The sequence below is a fragment of the Protopterus annectens genome, chromosome 12.part0, assembly GCF_019279795.1.
Source record: "Protopterus annectens isolate FY-2018-M chromosome 12.part0, PAN1.0, whole genome shotgun sequence".
Lineage (NCBI taxonomy): Eukaryota > Metazoa > Chordata > Ceratodontiformes > Protopteridae > Protopterus > Protopterus annectens.
Window position 1 is genome coordinate 1,513,226,379 of NC_056746.1, and position 20,520 is coordinate 1,513,246,898.

Below are 20,520 nucleotides of genomic sequence, written 5' to 3' on the forward strand. Positions count from 1 at the left end.
GAAAAAGGTTTCCCCAATGGGGTACTTAGCTCAAAAGAAGTAGTCTTCAATTCAAAAGCCACCAAAAACAAACAGAAGTCGGCCGGCCTGCACTTGCGAACTGCTTTGCAACGGGCACCGCACGGCAAGAAAGACTGGGGAAAATGGCGTCGGCTGAGGTCTTTATACCCCTGGCGCACTGACGTCAGGGCAGGAGCGACTTCAGCCGACGTCGGACCCGACTTTGGGACTCTGGCCGATCTAGGGCTGCTGCCAGCAGGAAGAACCCTACAGTAATGACTGTAACAGTGAACCACGAAGAACATCACTTTTTAATGAGGATACCTACCAGACAATTCTGCATAGGTGACTGGATATTTACAGTTCTTGTTATTAGCAGATGTGGTCATTAAGCAGTTATGTTTTAACCATTGTGACTGGTTATTTACATTTCCTTTTACAGCACGTTTGTTACTTTTAATAGTTATTTTTTAAACATTGTTTTGGCCGGCATGCACACCTGCAAGGCCCCCCTCCAGGCAACTATAGCTTTGTCTATTGCCACTGGGTGGCATAACTTAACAATATACTTGCTGTATCTTGTCCCAAATAGATCTGCCTCCACACTGAATACTTGTAGTAAGGCAAGTACCATTTACTTGGTGTATTTTGTCCCCAGATAGATTTACCTTCCTTTGTATTACTTGCACACCAAGGCCTTAAAGTAGTGTTTCTGCAACTAACTGCTTACACTCCTAATTTCCTGCTTCAACCTCTCTACCGGCTTTTTCTGGTTATACCTTCCCCCATTTTGTATCTCCCTCCTCCCCCATGCACATTAACTAGTCTATATTAGTGGGTCTCCTTGAGCGGCGCCCTTTTGAAAGTTATCTTTTGGCCTGCTTGTGGTGAGGAAGCTTCCCCAAACCTTTTTCAGATTGACTGCATCCGTATAAGTAAATTAAACTAGTACAATACAGCCAAACAGACACATTTGGTGTAAATAGAAACAAGTGGAATGATACATTTGGTGTACAAAGAAAAGAAACAAGTAAGCCCATTGATATAATTGGAGTTAGTGTTAGTGGAGGTAGACATGATACAGCAAGTATATTGTTAAGTTATGACACCCAGTGACAAAGCTATAGTTGCCTGGGGGGGGGGGGGGCCTTGCAGGTGTGCATGCCGGCCAAAACAATGTTTAAAAAAATAATTAGTAAAAGTAACAAATGTGCTGTAAAAGGAAATGTAAATAGCCAGTCACAATGTTTAAAACATAACTGTTAAGGACCACATTTGCTAATAACAACAACTGTAAATATCCAGCCACCTATGCAGACTTGTCTGGTAGGTATCTTTATTAAAAAGTGTTATTCTTGGCTTGCAATAACTGTAGGGAGAAACCGGACTGTAGCAGTGGTTTTATCTGGCAATGTTGCAGTTGCATTACAAGTTGAATATTTACTGTGTACATTTTAAAAAATGGATAGACTAGCCTAAACTCTGGACTGATGAGTTTGCTTTTTTTTTTTTTTTTTTTATTCTTGGGAATTGCTATTCAGAAGTGAAGAGACATACAAGGGAACAGTTTTAGTGGCAAACCAGACTATTTTTTTATTTCTATTGTCATGCAAAGCTGACTAAATAGTTGAATCTAGTAAAGCTGGAAATGTGAGACTGTAGCCCACTGAAGGAGGGGAGATGGGAGGAGTAACCTGGCCAGGAACTGAAACTTGCAAAACTGCTCCTTGTGAAAAGTCTTTTTTATCTCAGTAATTTAATAACACTTTTGCAAGTTTCTTTCAGTGAATGTGTAGTACATCAGTAGGAAACTCAGCGCATACCAGTCAATGACACATGAGCTGTAGACTCTCAAACTTGGCAGTTATTTTCAGGAGTTCCATTGTAAGTGAATGGAAGTCTAGTCTGACAACAAATGGTAGGGCTATTTGTCCTCACAGTCTGCATTATAGGACAGATTTAGCTTTCCAAAGGAATCACCATGTCTGCCCCCATGAGGGCAGACAAGAGTAAAAACAAAATAAAATTAGGAATGAGTACTTATTTTGCTGAAGGCAGCTTTGGGAGGTGTAGTAAATCATGGCAAGATAAAAAATATATGTTTTATTCATCATTTGCCCGTAGTGGTCCTTTAAAGCCATTTACTTTGGGCTGCTATTTTGGGGAGGAAATAGAATCCACGGCCTTTTGATTTTCCAGAATCAAATAAGGGTTATTCTGCTCTTAAGAAATTATACAGTGTTAACACTCTTAACTTATCTCTTGTATAATCTGCATCCTTTCTGTAGAGTTGGTGCAATCTGAAGTGGGTCTTGTCTGAAAGAGGGCCAAATAAATGTTTAACTACCTCAGTATTGTTTTGGCAGGTGTAGCCTGAAGCCAGCATGATTCACTGGAGTGTATTAATCCATTGCATTAGTCAATTATTAATTTGTTCATCTCCAAGAAATTAGCTTAAAATACTTTAAAACATTATATACACATATGTATATATTTTTATGTCCTTCAACAAGTTACCTTACATTTTGCTACATTAGGTGCAGAAACCAAGACTGCGAAGTGTGTAAACATTTATTCTTACAGAAAAAGTACATTTGCTAGCATTCTTTCACTATGCTCAAATCCACAAAAACTCTTTAAAACTGGTACTTTAAATACACTGCTACTGCTACCCTGTGTGCCAAAGTATGAGAGTCCAATCAAGACAAAATGAAGCAGAGAAGAAAAAATGATTTCAATCCCTTGGTTACATGACAGCTTACTTAGATGGAAACAAAGGTTGTGAGGCATGAAAAAATAAATTACTTTTTAAAAAGATTACTAGAATGCCAGTCAAAATAAAGTATACAAAAACAAGCAGCCAACCAACAAAATGCATTTTCTGAATACGCATAAATCAACAGTATAAAAATATGACACAAAACCAGAACATTCTGCAAAGTAAAGGATCGATTAAAAGCCATGACTGTACTTGTGTCTACCTTGGATACTCTTAACTGCTCCTTACCTGGACACATCTAAGTCACTACATGGGGGAGTGGGGTACAACAAGTATGTCACAATTGGAAACGTCTCTGGCTGATGGCCATGGCCCTGACACATTTCCTATACTCTCAACCTCAGAGCAAGAAATCTGGATAAAGCCATAAATAAAAGTAGGACAAAGGCCCAAAAATACAGACAATTTTTAAATGTTGCTCTTACAAACTTAGAAAGTTTAGTAGGTCTTGCATCAGTATGAATTTTCTGTAGGGTATGAAGTCTGAAACTCAAAACTTCTGTCATTTTCTAACTTCAATCTTTTATGAAAATCTGGATATTCTGCAAAGATCTGTACACAGACACTTTACACATTCGTCTTTTGAAAGAGAAGAATGATAAACTGTATATAGAGGCAGAGCCTGTGTGTGTGATCACCTTTGTAAACATGAAAATGCTGAAATTGTCACAGCCTTGTTTTTTTTCACTCACTCTAGAAGTCATTTGTCTATTGCCTTCACATGCACACACATTTTATTATAAATTATATATATATATATTTATATATATATATATATATATATATATATATATATATATATATATATATATATATACACACATATATATATATAAATAAAATAAAATGTATACACACAAAAATATTTCATTTTGTCATTCACGCTCTCTATAATGTCATACCACATAATGTCATACCACTATTATTTACTAGTGTGTAACTGCTGGGTTTTTCCCAGGCAGAGACTAAAATGGGTCCAGTGAGATCAGTGTTCTACCCCAGTTAAATTCAAAATAAAAAAATAAATAAAACACAGACTACATCAAGCAATAATTAAATACTGTGAAATTCCACAAGAAAATGTAGAAATCTACAGACATGTCACATCTTCTCACTTGTGTATGATCCTGAATTACATAGTGCTGCAGTGTTATATTTTTACTTATTTTTTTAATGATTTCTGGTATATTATTGTTTAAAAATGTTTAATTAAAAGACTTTGGAGTTTTTCTCCCCAGCCCTCTGCAGTAAAAGGGCTGTTGCCCAGACAGGCCTCCACCAGTCATCAAATGCCAATAAATAAATAAATCAATGATCTGTACTTGAGCAAAGTAATTTTGAAAAAAAATATTCAAATCCGTATAAAGTCACATTAATAGCTACTGAGCATGGTTTCTAGACCAGCCAGTAAAAGGGAGTCAACTGGTGCAGTGCTCTGTGCAAAGGACAACTCCAAATACAACTGAACTGAATAATCTTAAGTAACTTACTAACTTTCCATTTTTTACTTCATACTTGTTATAATGACACATTAAGTTAAGATGCTTTCAAATGCACATGATAAATACCAAACAGTACACAAGTGACTTTGCTTCAGATACATGATTCATCTAGCCATTTACGTGAACATATAAAGCATTCCATTATGCTGTCAAATCTCTACGTCAAATCATAACACCAGGACAACAACCATAACAGAAAATAAACATTTTTCCCTAATTTTAGTTTACACCGAAAAATACAAATAAAGTTAACACATATTGATTATTTATAAAAATTTATATTTACATATTGTTTGTAGTGTCATAACCCTGTACATCATATTCAGAGCCATTTACCACTACACCACCTGAGATGCTTAGCTGCCATGGTATCCTTTCTCTCTAGTGTTGCCAGGAAAGTGTTCTTATTTGTGAGCCACGTATAGTACTTACTACTATAAAGTTATGCAAGTTTCACAACAGCTGATGCACACAAACTAGCCACACATGACCCTGGGGTATATCATAAAAAAAAAAAAAAATTAAGCTTGTTTCCTGCCTTTCCTGTTAAGTGGTATAGACTATGTGTAGGCTTCTGAGCCCCCAAGCCCTTCTGTGTTGGAGGGAAGCCTTCTAGCTTAGTTTTTTTTTCTTATAACTAGCCAGTTTTCTAGTTTCAGCACTCAAATCTGTTTCTTTGATCCCAGCACTTGTTCAGAAAAAAAAAAAATTTCATCTGCTTTTACTGTACTTGTGTTTCTACCTACTTTATTTTACTTTTGCATCATCTTAAAAGTACTCAATTGTATTTATTACTGTCTGGGTGTAACTCATTCTAAGCCTTTTGGTTTAAACACTTGGGCTTCGGACCAGGTGTTTTGCACTGAGAGAGTTTGTGGGCTGCACTGTAGTGGCAGAACAGGTAGCTTACATCCCTCTAGGTTGGGAACTGCTGATTGAGGGTTCAGTGTCTGTTATTCTAAAAGTGTATTAATTCTGGTTTAAGCACTTGGGCTTTCAGGCCAGTTATTTTATATTAAGAGGGTTTGTGGTCTGCACTCTTGTGGGAGGAGAGGCTGGACTCTGCCCTTCTGAGCTGGGAATTTCAGGTTAAAGGGTTATAGTGCATGCATATCTGAACTGCTTCTTACTGAAGTTGGTGCGCCTTGTTTGCTGTGGCATAGACTGGATTCGGGCCTGCTGGATCTAGCTTTGTTTGTGTAACTTGAGCACTAATCCAGGCATTCTCTAAAGTATTCAATTGTATTTATTACTGCTTGGTAGTAACTTGATTAAAGTGCAGCTATCATTCTAAGTCTTTTGGATTAAGCACTTGGGCTTCAGACCAGTTGTTTTACATTAGGAAGGTTTGTGGCATGCACTGTGGTGGCAGGACAGGTAGTTTTCATCCTTCTAAGTTGGGAACTGCTGACTGAGAGCCCAGTGTCTGTTATTCTTAAAGTGTATTAGTTCTGGTTTAAGCACTTGGGCTTCAGGCCACTTATTTTACATTAAGAAGGTTTGTGGTCTGCACTCTTGTGGGAGAAGAGGCTGGACTCTGCCCTTCTGAGCTGGGAATTTCTGGTTAAAGGTTTATAGTGCCAGAATATTTGAACTGTATCTTACTGAAATTGGTACACCTTGTTTGCTGTAGCATAGACTAGATCCAGGCCTGCTGAATCTAGCTTTGTTTATATGCTTGTTTGCTTGTTATTTCCCTGGAACGCTAATTCCACCTAATACACGGCTTCTCAGCGCTTCTGTGGATCACTAGTGATATCTGCATTGCTTACTGTACTTATTTCCTTGTTTCACTTGAAAGAAAGTTACTGTTTGTCGTTTTTGCATTTAGCTACTTGTAACACATTGCACTTAAGTTACCTGCACTTGCTCACTAAAGCAATTATATAAGTCAGCACTAAAAATTAAAAGCACTACACCCTCACTCCCCACTGGCCCTTGTTTTCAATTATTAAGGAATTCCCAATATTATTCTAGCATGTCCAAAGGTCAGTTGTCAATCTCCTCTCCAGTCCAGCTGGTAAATCTGGGAATCTTGAGGCAATGTTACAACTGCCTCATGTACACAGACAACCCTCTCCTCCTCCCAACAAATTCCAACACATGTGAGAGATGCAACCATATAGCCAAACTGGAGGCTAAGCTCTCTCAACTCAGCACTGGCATAACCAGTCAGGAGGAGAAGGAAACCACACTCACTACAATTCCAGTCTCACATAGACCTACCACAACAGCAAACCAAACACATAATCACACAAAAACATACTCGGAGGCTCTAAATAAAGATCTGCCTAAGCAGCAGAGACCTCCAAAGCAGACACCCAAGCAACCGCTACCCCAAAACAAAACACGTGCAACACATATCTCACAAAGCCAGTGTGCCGAACAGTCACAGCCCTTAAGACTAAACAACACACCTGATACACTTGTAATAGGTGACTCTATCGTCAGGCACACTGACGTCCCGCTCACCAGGCTGAACAAGGAGAGGGTCACGGTGAGCAGCCTGTCGGGCACTAGGATCCGCCACATAACACAAGCACTCAGGTCACTCCAAGGCAAGTACAAATATGACTCAGTCATTGTCCATGCTGGTGTGAATGACCTGAGACGTACCTTTCTGGACTACATGAAAAGAGACATAAAGGAGCTCTCTGAGCATGTAGCCCAGGCCAGTATGACCCTGACTTTGAGTAGCATCTTACCCTCACCAAGAATGATGCCACAATATGAAGACAAGATGATCAATTTCAACAATTGGCTTAAGTACTGGTGTCATTCAAAGGGGATCCAATGCCTGTCAGCTTGGGATGATATGCTCGACAAGCCACGATGCTTCGCTAGGAACGGCTTGCACCTGTCACCCTTGAGCTTTCGGATATTGGCAAAGGCTCTTGCTACCCCCATAGTGCCTTTTTTAGGCAAGGCTCAAAAGACAAACCCACCTCCATAGGTATCACAAGGGATAAGAAACTAAGAGTAATGCTACTCAACGCCAGAAGTCTAAACCTCAAGATGCATGCACTCAAAACTCTCCTTAGCATGGAGAACATCGATATCTGTGCAGTAACAGAAACCTGGTTCAGGGCTCCCGAGAGCACCCCAGCACTACCAGGTTATACCTCATACCATGCTTTTTGGCCCCAAAACTTGGACCAAACCACAAAAGGAGGGGGAGTATCGATATTCATCAAATATACCCACACCTCTAGGTTGGTGGCAAAGCACGAAGCATCAGAGACTATCCATGTGCAATTAACAGTGGGTAAAACTGCCTTCCAGTTTATAGCCTGCTACAGACCACCCTCCCAAACCCAGGATCCCCACTTGGCCTTCCTGAGAACACTGGAAAATATGAAGGTCTCTCCAAACACCATTATACTGGGCGACTTCAACTACCCAAACATAGACTGGGAGCATTACTCTAGCTCCAACACCCTAGCCCAAAGGTTCCTAGAATTTATAAACTCAAATGCTATGGAACAACTTGTTACCACTCCCACAAGAGGGGAAAACATACTGGACCTGATCATCACCAACATGGGGACTCTATGCTCCAGACCAGAAGTGTATCCCTCACTGGTAAGATCAGACCATAAACTATTCTCACTGGATAGTCACATCCCGACCCCACCCCCAGCCCAGAAAACCACAGTGAAAAACTTCTCTAAAGCAAATTTCACACTCTTCAAAACCGAGGTGGAATCCTTCAAAGCCCCCGGGCCTGTGGAAAATACGGCCCAGACCACAGAATCCTTTATAAACGCATTCTATGAACACCTTCAGGAATGCATGGATCATGCGATCCCAAATAAAACCAAGACCCAATCCTCCAAAGGCAGATGTCCTGTCTGGTGGACCCCAGCCATAAACAATATAAATAAACAAAACTATACAATAGAAGGAGGAAGCTACTAAATGATAGAGCAAAATCCCAAAAAGGGAAGGCATCACTGATCAGTATTAGCAAAAAACTACAGGCACTCATAAAATTGTCTAAGGCCAGCTTCGAGAGAAAAATTGCACAGGACACTAAGGATAATCACAAGGCTTTCTTTAGTTATGTTAGGAACCTGGGTGGTAATTCCCAGATATGCTCAGAATTAGTCTAAAATGACAAAAAATACACTGAACCCACAGACATTGCCAACATCCTAGCTGACAGGTTCAGCACAAACTCCTCCCACCAAAAGGGCAAATATCTATCCCAGCAGAGTGTTGCCCCCCTGACATCTCAGATGCTCAGGTAAGAGCCGCCCTCTCCAAAGCAAAAAACACAGCATCAGTGGGACCAGACGGTGTCCTGGGCTGCGTCCTACATTAACTCCAAGAAGAGCTAAACACAAACATAAAACTACTGTTCAATCTCAGCCTTACTACAGGATATGTGCCCAAAGAGTGGCGTACAGCAACAGTGGTCCCTCTCCATAAAGGTGGTGCCTCAACGGATCCTGGAAACTATCGTCCCATAAGCCTGACTAGCTTGGTCTGCAAAGCTATGGAAAGGATCATCATGGACCTCATAAATAAAGATATTGGGGACCTACAGACACTGGATCCTACCCAGTTCGGCTTTGTTAAGGGCAGATCCTGCCTCTTAAACCTGGTTGATTTCTTTGAAACAGTCACCAAGGCCATTGACGAGGGGAAGGTGGTCCACACAGCCTATCTGGACCTCGCAAAAGCCGTCGATACAATACCCCACTCGGGCATTATAGATAAGCTCACCAGCTTAAATATAAACCCGTATGTCACTAGATGGATTGCAAACTGGCTCAAGGACAGAACCCACATGGTTAGAATTGCTGGAGCCATGTCAGACTCCAAACCAGTTACAAGTGGTGTCCCACAAGGCTCAGTCCTGGGACCTCTCTTGTTCGGTATATATTTCTCGGAGGTACAGGCCAACACGGAAGGACTATGGCTGACCAAGTTCGCAGATGACTGCAAACTGGGCACCATAATCGACTCTCCAGCCGACACGAGCATTCTCCAAAAGGGCCTCATAGAAACAGACAACTAGTGCCAGAGCCATGGCCTCAAGCTAAATGCCAAAAAGTGTATAGTCATCCCCTTTGGCAAAAACAAAGTGCCCACAAATTACCACATAGGTGGTAATCCATTAAGTACAGAAGAAGTAATTAGGGACCTGGGGACCCAAGTTGATAGCAGTCTCTCATTTGACAACCATGTGGCCAAAGTGGTTAGAAAAACATTTTATATAGCCCACCTAATCATGAAGGGATTCACATCTAGATCAGGGGAGGTCATCGTGCCTCTTTACTCATCCCTCATCAGGCCCATAATTGAGTAGAATGCCCTTTTTGGGATGTACCTTACCAGACACCTACAGCAACTGGAAAGACCCCAAAAGTACCTCACCAAGAGGATCAAAGGGCTCAAACAGATGCCATATGCTGCCCGGTTAAAGAAACTCCAGCTCTACTCAGTGGCATACCGGCTGTTCAGAGGCGATCTGTGCCTGACGTATAAAGCCATGGCCAACCCAGAATTAATGGACATGCTGCACCTCAGAAAATCCAAATCCCATCGAGCTACGTGCTCGAGAGACTTGAACCTCAGCACTGAAATAAATAGGACATGCTGGAGGGACAGATTCATAACCCAAAGGCTTCCTTCACTCTGGAATAAAATCCCAGTCCAGGTTAGGCAGAGTCCCTCATTGACTCTCTTCAAGAGGAATCTTGATGAGTGGATGGGAGATCGTAGGTTTACCCCGGGTATCACTTCTGTGTCACTGTTAGACAGAGGCATAGTATACTAACTTCGAAAAAGGGCATAGCAAAATAAATTTAAAATGGGTGGCGAAAGCCAAACACATTCTGGCTAGGCTTATAAATGACCTAGGGCAGATAGCCTAGTATGAACCTATGAACCTGTAATGAGCAGTGTAATTAATTGTACAATTTTCACACTAGCACAGTACTGCTAACCGCCACCAGTTTTTCAACCAGTTGTCCATGGGTCTACATGACAGTACAGGCCTACCATCATCAATTGAATATTAGCACACATTCAAGTTCCCCCCAGACACACACAAACAAGTGCACTACTTACATTTCACATTGCTTTCTGTCCACAATCACAGTTGGAATCCTTCCAGCAACCAGTAAAAATGTTACAGTAATTAAAGCAGCACTCTGTTATGCTGTGACAGCATGTCATCCCGTACAGAAGATACAAAATGCATGCATTGCTAACTATAAACTGGCTCTGCAACCATCTACATGTTTCATACAGGAGAAAAGCACTTCTGACTTGCAGGACAAGAAGTAGCTATTCCCCACAGTACAATGCTGGTTTACATTTTCTGCCAAATAAGTGAGTAGTATCTCCTCCCAGGATGCACACACACACCCACAAAAAAGATACCTTCACACACACACACACACACACACACACACACACACACACACACACACACACACACACACACACAGCAGTACCTGCGCAGGTAGATATACAATTGTAGTTCTGATGTTGCTGTGCCTTTTCCTTTTAGGCTTGTCCTGTACAAGTAGTAGCTTGGACGTAGCTGAGAAGCAGACAAACTAATGTCGGTAAAAATCTGGGAAATCAGATGTAGCTTCTTACTGAGGCACCAAAACACATACTGCAATAATACTGTTTTCAATTGTGCTGTTTTTACTGAATCTACACAGGGAACCACAAAACAGACCTATCATCTGTTATGACCTTGTGTTTAAGGATCACCACTTTGCCCTTTGTTCAGTACTCTGAAACACACTTTTGGTGGTGTCTTGAACCTCTGAGACAGATAATCTTGATCACAGACTAGCAAATTCATTACCATACTGTTTTAAGCTGTATCCACTGACTTGTAGGATATTATTCAAAACAAATTGAAGTGTGGGTCTTACTATTGAGCTCTGAAGGACCCTGGTTTGTAGTACAGGTTTTAAAACTGCACTATCACATGTAATCTTTTGGAGAATGGTTTTAAAAGTAGGTATAACATGACAAAGTACTGGTTGGGGAAACCCATCATTTGAATTTGGTCCAGCAGACCACCATTACTGACAAGAGCAAATGCCTTAGACCTATGATAAGGCCCTGATTAGTATTATCAAAAATTATGTTTAGGCTAACAAGAGCAGTTTTGGTAACAAGACTCTTTCTGTATACAATTCTACATATTATTGCTTTATTGTCATATGAACAGCCATCTGCCAGGAAGGAAGAGTGAAAACATCCTAAGATTCTTAAAGTAGATCTTCCTTTATGTGGTATATATACTACTGCCAGTAGGAAAAAAATATTCAGACAATGAAATTGTCAACCAAACTTATTTATTTATTTATATTTGTTGACTGGGAGTGTCCACCTGGACGTAGGTCCATTTTCAGCGGAGGCCCGGGAAGAATAGCTCCACAGTTAAAATAAACAGACAGTAGTTACATTGGATTACATAGCGATTAACAATTTTCGTAGCAATTACTTACAACATATTTACAGATGAAGAACATAGTACATCAGTAGACAACTAGAATCTTTATCTGTGAAGTACATAACAGACATTAATAAATGTTACAAGAAGAAGTTCCTTTTGTATAATAAGTACTGGCATCTGAGCTTGCTATAATCAAGGTAGTTAGTGGAGTGGAAAGAAAGGTAGTGGTTGGATGGGGAGGGTGATATAAACAAATACAAAGATATATATACAAATACAAAAAAGGAAGGGGTAATTAGTCTTACACTTCCTTTATGGTGATTTGGAGGTAAGAATAATTAGTAAGGGGGTTTGGGGACAAAGCCTACTGTATAAGAGGAGGCAATAGTGACGTTCCTCACAGGAAAATGCTGACTCCATTTGAACAGTTCATGTTGTACTTCCATTGCATGCATATATCTTCCTGTGAACACCTGTACCAAATGACAGATACTGGTTGCCATTGTCAAAATACAGTCCTATCCCTCACTTTTCAGTAATGTAGAGTTAGCCATGGCAACAGTACTAGGCTACTAGCAGCAACTGTGGCACACATTGGATGCATGTATTCATACCTATGGATGCAGTAACTTTAAGCCTGCTATGCACCTTTGTTTAAAAGGTACTCCCTACAGCTATATAACTGAAGGAAGGACAACAGTGACACACCTTTATAGGGCAAAGATATGTTACACCTGCGCTAATGGTAATAATGTGATTAGTAAAATGAATGAATATCAAAACAGTCAGCAAGGTGTAGAGCCACTTATGGAATACAAGATGGTGTGCTATTGAGTGCACGTCATGCAGCAACATGAACATGGTCTTTTTGAACTGTGTAGGCTTTATTGAATTGGCATTGTGCAGTTTTAGAAGGATAAAATGAAAGGATACTAAGATGGTGTTAACATAAAATCTTCAACTCAGTAACCCAGGTAGCAGTATTAGTCACCTATGCATATAATTTATGAAGACCCTTACCCAGCATAACTTTTAGTTATGTACTTACTATAACTTTGGATGTATGGGATCCATCTCGCCTACATTCATAACTGATGGGTTCGGAGCCGATCCGTCGGCTCCGACTCAGCCACTATACACTAGAATGAAGTCTCTCATTGGCTGGGCTACCCCTTATCCCATAATGCACCACGCCTGCTTCCCCAGATCTTGTTTGTTCGCTTTCATACATACATACAGGTACAGAACACATACCAATAACTGTAACCAACCAGAGCTCTTCCAGAGGAGAGCTTAGCAAGATCAATATTTCCTCCAAATCCAAAAGGTAGGGGGAAGGAGGGTGGGTATGTATGAATGTAGGCGAGATGGATCCCATACATCCAAAGTTATGGTAAGTACATAACTAAAAGATGTAATGGGATCCTATCTCGCCTACATTCATAACTGATGGGACAGCGTCCCTAGCACCTAAAACCCCAGATGGCTCACTGGAAAACACTCCTGAGAACTGCGGAACCAAAAGAAGCTCTGCCTCGGGAAGCCACATCAACCTTGTAATGAGAAATGAAGGTGTGCAGAGAAGACCAAGTAGCAGCCGCACAAATATCATCTATTGAAACTTTGGAGTGAAAAGCTACAGAGGTGGCCATAGCCCTGGTAGAATGAGCTTTGAGTGGGAAAGGTAACTCTCTGCTTGACTGGGAATAAATGAAAGAGATGTAATCCTTAATCCATTTGGCAATGGTGGTTTTGGCAACTGGTAGACCTAACCTATTCTCCGCAAAGGACACAAACAGTTGGTCAGATTTTCGTATCTGAGTGGTCCTATCTAAGTAAAAATGCATTTGACTGTGAACATCCAACTGCTCTATTAGAAAAATTTGGAAAGAAAACTGGGAGCTCCAATGATTGCTGAATGCATAAAGGGGATGCTACCTTAGGCAAAAAGGATGGATTCAATCTAAGGGAAACTCTGTCTTTGTGAAAAATCAAATAAGGAGGGGAAGAACAGAGAGCCTGAAGCTCTGAAACCCGCTTAGCAGAAGTTATTGCCACTAGAAAGGCAGTTTTCCACGACAGGAATTTAATATCACAAGTGGCTGCAGGCTCAAAGGGATGGGCAGTTAAAGAGGCCAGAACCAAATTTAAGTCCCAAGGGGGCACGGGATGAGCCATAGGAGGCCTGAGGAGCCAGGCTCCCTTAAGAAAGGACTTGCAAAGTCTGTTAGCCATTAAAGAAGGCTCTATAGCAACATGAAAATTAGATATAGCCGCCAGTTGAACTTTAAGTGTGGAAACTGAAGAGCCTGAATGAAACAATGAAGCTAGAAATTCCAAGACCTGCGGAACTGGGGCCGTAAGAGGATCAATGCCTCGCTGCTGGGCCCAACAAACAAACCTTTTCCATTTGCTGGAATACAGCTTAACGGTAGACAGTTTGTGGGAAGAGGACAAGATGTGCATCACTTCCGAAGAAAGAGAAAGATCTCTAACTAAGGATGGAAGTGGAGTAACCAAGCAGCCAGTCGCAACGACCGGAGGGACGGATGAGAGTGTCCCGACTGATTGGACAACAGACCCGGCACTTTGTCCAGAATCCAGATGCCGTATACCGCATACTTCTGAAGGAATGGGAACCAAACCTGACGGGGCCAATGTGGGGCGACCAAAATCATGTGGCACCCGACATGACGAGCCTTCTGAATCACCCTCGGGAGAAGGGGAATCGGGGGGAAGGCATAAAGCAGACCCGGGGGCCAATTGTGGGCTAGAGCGTCCCTGGGAGACTGCCCCTGAGAGGGTGTCAGAGTGACGAACTCTCTGCACTTCGCATTGTTGGGGCTGGCGAGCAAGTCGCAACAAGGGAGACCCCATTTGGCGAAGATCTGCGCAGCCACTCTGTTGTTGAGGGACCACTCGTGGGGCAACAGGAGAGTCCTGCTGAGCCTGTCTGCAATCACATTGGCTTTTCCCGGAATGTGCGTGGCTACTAAGAAACGTCGAGAGGCTATGGCCCAGCGCCATACTCTCATGGCCTCCCTGCAAACGGGGTAGGACCTGGTTCCGCCCTGCTTGTTTATGTGCCAAACTACCGACATGTTGTCGGATAGAATCGCAATAGTACCTTGGGGAGAGCATGATGAAGTGCTTGTAAAACCAGAAGCACCGCTCTCATTTCCAGGATATTGATGTGAAGGTGCGCTTCGCAATCCTGCCAAGTGCCTTGGACAGACCTGTCCAGATAATGACCCCCCCACCCTATCTGGGAGGCGTCCGTGGTCACTGTGGCAACAGGGGGCTGAAGGGCGAAAGGACGCCCCCGGTCCAGGTTGGACCGACATAGCCACCAACGGAGGTCCCGACGACAACTGTCCGTAATCAGAACCAGGTGGTTCAGGGGAAGTTCTTGGTATGACCATTGAACTGATAATAGCCACTGCAGCACCCGCATGTGCAGCCTGGCTAACGGTACTAGGAGGATAGTTGCAGCCATCGTGCCCAATAACTGAAGAATCTGTCTGGCAGGAACTCGAGATTTGGGTAACAAATTTAGAACCTGTGATTGTAGAACCTGAATTCTCTCTGATGGCAAAAATGCCCACATCCCTTTTGTGTCTAACTCTGCGCCTATAAAGGTGATATGCTGAGATGGCCGCAGCACAGATTTTTTCCAATTGAAAGTGATTCCTAGCGAGAGACCCAAGATTACTGTGGCCATCAGCGCTCGAATCAGTAGATGCTTGGAGGTGGCAGTGAGGAGCCAGTCGTCAAGATAGGGAAACACTTGGAATCCTAGACTTCTCAAGTGAGCTGTCACCACTGCCAGACACTTGGCAAACACTCTGGGGGCTGTGGTGAGACCAAAGGGCAGTGCACGAAACTGGAAATGACTGGTTCCTAGGCGGAAGCGTAAATGACTCCTGGACTCTTGACGTATCAAAATGTGATAGTAAGCGTCCTTGAGGTCTATGGAGCACATCCAGACATCCTTCTCCAATAACGGGAGAATGGACTGAAGGGTGACCATCCGGAACTTGGACTTCTTCACAAAACGATTTAAAGAGCTTAGGTCCAAAATGGGCCTTAAGTCCCCTGTCTTTTTCGGCACCAAAAATAATCTTGAGTAAGTTCCTGATCCGATCTGGTCGGCGGGGATGGGCTGGATGACCCCTTTGCTTAGCAGCTTTGAAACTTCTATGGCTGCCAGATCCCGCTGACTGGGTGGCACGTCCGGGATTCTCCTTGTAGGAGGAGGGGGCTTGAAAAAGGGGATGAGGTAGCCTCCGGTTACAATGCGAAGCACCCACTGATCCTTGGTTATCGATTCCCAAGCCTGTGTGTGTTTCGCAAAATGACCCCCGACCGGCTCTGGAGAAGCACAGCCAGGCCACATCCTAGGGATGTTGAGGGTAGGAGGAACCACGAAAGGAGTCGTGGTCTCCAGAGTTACGAGGGCCTCTGCCACCTCTAGGGCGACGTCTTCCTGAATTCCCCCCCCTGCCTCTGGAGGGGGGATCACTCGGTGGAGTAGAGAAGAACTTTTGGGATTTCCTGAACCACATTTTCCCTCATCTCTGGGCCTTGGGATAAGGTCTAGAGGGAGCGGAAAAACGGGCCCCAACGGCAGTCAAGGTCTTGCCCTCCTGCTCGCACCAAGTAAGTGTGTCCTTCACCTTGGGTCCAAACAAAGAAGACCCATCAAAGGGGGCGTCGGCGAAGGAAGACTTAAAGGCCTCCGCGAGTGGACACAAGCGTAACCAGGCTTGTCTCCTAAGAGCCACTCCTGTGCCCGCTGCTCTACTCGCCCCTTCGGCTGCATAGGAAATGAGCCTCATGGACGAGTTGACAATAGAAGATAGGGTAGTCATCTGGGCGCCTACGGTCTGTGCTAACGCCTCAGGAAGGTTATCCGTAAGGGACTCTCCTAACTCTTTGAGGAGGTCCCTTTGGAGCCTTGTAAAATGACAGAGATAGTTCAGCGACTGCAGGGTAAAGGTCGCTGAAGAAAGGGTACGCTTTCCGTACCTATCCATGCTCCTAGAATCCTTATTAGGAGGATGAATAGACGTTGAAGCCTCTGCCACGTCCTGCTGAGTAGCAGATGCCACCACCATAGCATCAACTGCAACACCCTTATTGAGGAATTCCTTCTGGGGAGGGGCTGAAAGAAACTTATTAGGTCTGGCAGGCACCGGTTCCGCTGTATCAGGATGTTCCCACACCCTCCGAGAGATTAGATCTAATAACTCGTCGAAGGGTGGAGACACCGAGGAGGAGGAGGGCTGGGCCCCGAAGGCCTTGAGGAAAACTGACTCCTCAGCAGTAGGGGCTTTGGATTGCCATTCGCCTCTCTGTCTCAAGATCTCAAGGATATCCGAGAAGGAGACGTCATCCGAGGATGATTTAGGGGACCCCTCCGCATCATCGAGGTCAGTATCTGAAGTGACGGATTCATCTTGGGAATCAACGTGCTTCCTCTTACACAGTTTCTTCCTTGGGGGTTCATCCGAAGCAGATTCAGAAGGACCCCCCCGGAAGAAGGGAACCCTCTAAGGGGGTATCCTCAGGCCCTGGGGCCCCACTGTCGTGGGAAAGAATGTCTCCAGAGGCACCAGTACCCAAAACTTGGGACGGTGAGGTAGAAACCTGCTGAACTGGCAAGGTCATGGCCAGCGCACTCCTCGTGGCCTCAAAAGCAGGACCTCCAGACTCTGCAGAGGGCATTTGCTGAGAGACCACGGTGGTACCGGGAATACCTGCGGCCATTGCTCCGAGGGGAAGACTGGGCATCGAAGAGGTGAGCTCCACAGTGTTGCCCTCGGCCCCCGCCGAGGAAGACCCGGTACCAAACCCTGACACCGAGGACAGGGTAGGAATGAAGGTCGGAGCAGAGAAACTCCGAGGGGGTCCCTGCTCCGACTGAACGATTCTGCTGCGTTCTACCTGCACCAACTCCAATGGCTCCAAGGGGGTCAGAGGAGGAATCAAATGCATGGGATGTGGAATCGGCTCCGAAGCCGTGTGGGCTGGAGCAGAGATCATTTTAGTAAAAACTGGGGACTGGAACAGCCTCTGGATAACCCTATCCAAATCCGAATCTGACAACCTAGAGGATTTGGAGGAAACAGATTGGGGCCGAGAAGACTTCTGCCTCGGCTCCGATAAAGCAGGGGATCGGCTCTGAAAGGATTCCAGCACTATCGGACCCGAGACCGGAACCGTTTGCAACAGTGTCGGCGCCGAAGGAGGCTCCAGAGCCGAGGGGGAAGAGTCTGAGCTGCACACCGACAACGGCTCCGAGACCAAAGGAGCCGAAGTAGGTGATTGGCCTCTCGATGCACTAACCTGCGGCTCCGACACCAATGGAGCTGAGGGAAGAAGCACCGAGGCAGACCCTTCAGCCATCGGCTCCGAAGCCATTGGAGCCGAGGAAGAAGTCGTTGATCCCAGTTTCTTAGCTGTCGGGTCCGATGGACTGGTCGGAGCCGACGATCTATGCTTCTTGGGTGTCGGGCCCGACGGACTGGTCGGAGCCGACAATCTCTTCTTTTTAGAAGCTGGAGATGAATGCACACACAGCCAGGAAATGGAACAGCTTGTTGTAAGTTCACCAAGGCAAATTCAGTAAATCCAGTTAGGCACCAAACGAATTCAAATAATTCCTTTAGTTAGAACCACAGAATAATAAAACACAAGCGCTTTCGAAGCTTTATCAAGTGACACCATGTTGTTGAATCAGGTGTCTTATATACCTTGAAAATCCTAGGTTAATTAGAAAGCACTACCAATTAACATTTTAAAGAGACTATGCACTATTCCACATGCTTAAAAATTCCTTTAAAACAAAATATATAAAAAAATATATAATAGATTGCTTAAAATAATATTATTTTAAGCAATCTATTATATATTTTTTTATATATTTTGTTTTAAAGGAATTTTAAGCATGTGAATAGTGCATAGTCCTTAAAATGTTAATTGGTAGTGCTAATTAACCTAGGATTTTCAAGGTATAAGACACCTGATTCAACAACATGGTGTCACTGATAAAGCTCAGAATTCCTCTGAGCGGCTTGTGTTTTATTATTCTGTGGTTCTGAATAAAGGAATTATTTGAATGTTGGTGCCTAACTGGATTTACTGAATCTGCCTTGGTGAACTTACAACAAGCTGTTCCATTTCCTGGCTGTGTGTGCATTTACTTCCTGGTTTGGTTCTCTGCTGTTTGTTTGACTTCTAAGCTGGAGATTAAGCCAAAGCTTCCTCAAATGAAGGCTTAATCAGACCCCTAAGTATCAGCTTGTTTTTTCTCTCCTGGAGCACCCTGGAGGAAAAAGCGTGACACACACTGCATGTATCCTGTAAATGTTTAGGCCCTAAACAGTACACGCAGACAGCATGGCTGTCTGTAATAGACATTTTATAATTACATTTTGCACACTTTTTGAACCCTGATTTCTGCTCCTTAGACATTTTGTCGAAAAAACAGGTAACTAATAGCTAGAAAAAACCCAGTAACTAATGTATGGGCTAAAGCCCTCTAACTTAAACAGGCTTAGCCCGATACAACAGGTCAAATACACAGAAGAAAGGAAATACGTGGGCTAAAGCCCTCTAACTTAAACGGGCTTAGCCCGAAAACTATTTCAGTCACACAACAAGAAAAAGATAGACATACAATAAGGGCAAAGGCCCTCTAACTTAAACGGGCCTTGCCCGGTACACTAGTAGCACGAAAAAGAATAAAATTTAATTTTACACAAACTGACCACAAACACTCACAAAGCTGTTAAAACAGCTGTTTGTTTAAATTCTGACAGAAACCCTAGTCAAAAAAGACCAAAAGGTCAAGAAAAAACACTTAGCTCCAGCCAAGTCGAGACCACGTCCGGCTTGAAAAGCGGCAAACGAGATCTGGGAAAGCAGGCGTGGTGCGTTATGGGATAAGGGGTAGCCCAGCCAATGAGAGACTTCGTTCTAGTGTATAGTGGCCGAGTCGGAGCCGACGGATCGGCTCCGAACCCATCAGTTATGAATGTAGGCGAGATAGGATCCCATTACATCAGAATGAAGAGGAAAAAGTAGTAGAAAAAATGCAGCATGACCAGTAAAAAGTAAGTAGATTACATCAAAATGATCCAATGCCATGCCATCAGAGTATGCAAAAATCGTTACAAATATCACCTCCTATATGTATATTCTTTAAACTGATTTAATATTAAATGACCACTTTCCAGAATTTAATTATTTTTTCTTTCCCACATGAGGTTATATGTGACAACTAAAATCTCCTATCAGAATAATATAGAAATTAATAAAAACAAAAGGTGACAATTTCTGAAAAGAGATTTTTTTTTCTATCAAACTGTTAAGGGGTTTATATACAAATAGAAACCCAGAAGAAAATCTCTGGATTTTATTAATGCCTACACTAAGTGTACTCTGTTCTGAGTGAATAGACAACATACGCATAACTCCTTTCTTCTTCCTAATTTGGATTTTCATAATTATTTTCTTGTAGCCTTAAATATTGAGGGGATTCATAAAGGTTATCACAATGTGTAAATTACATGTACACTTAGTGTAATCTTTGAGTGATTAGAAAGTATTAAAAAAGTGGGTATATTCTTGAACACAGATCTTGTATAAGTTAATGAATCTGGCCCAATTGCCTTTAAAATCACACACAGATAAACACTCAGGTTTAACAACAAGTAAATAAAATAATTCAAAAAAGAACATTAAAGCACAGAAATTCCACTTCAAAGTGCCTAACCAGAAGTCCAAAAAGCTTTGTGTTCCCA

At 43.0% G+C, this 20,520-nt stretch overlaps 1 protein-coding gene across 1 annotated transcript in view; it reads left to right on the forward strand.

Moving 5' to 3' along the window:
* LOC122817266 (MYCBP associated protein) overlaps nucleotides 1-20,520 on the forward strand; it is a 2,683,797-nt gene that overhangs the window by 960,658 nt on the left and 1,702,619 nt on the right. The gene's annotated exons all lie outside the window — the stretch shown is intronic.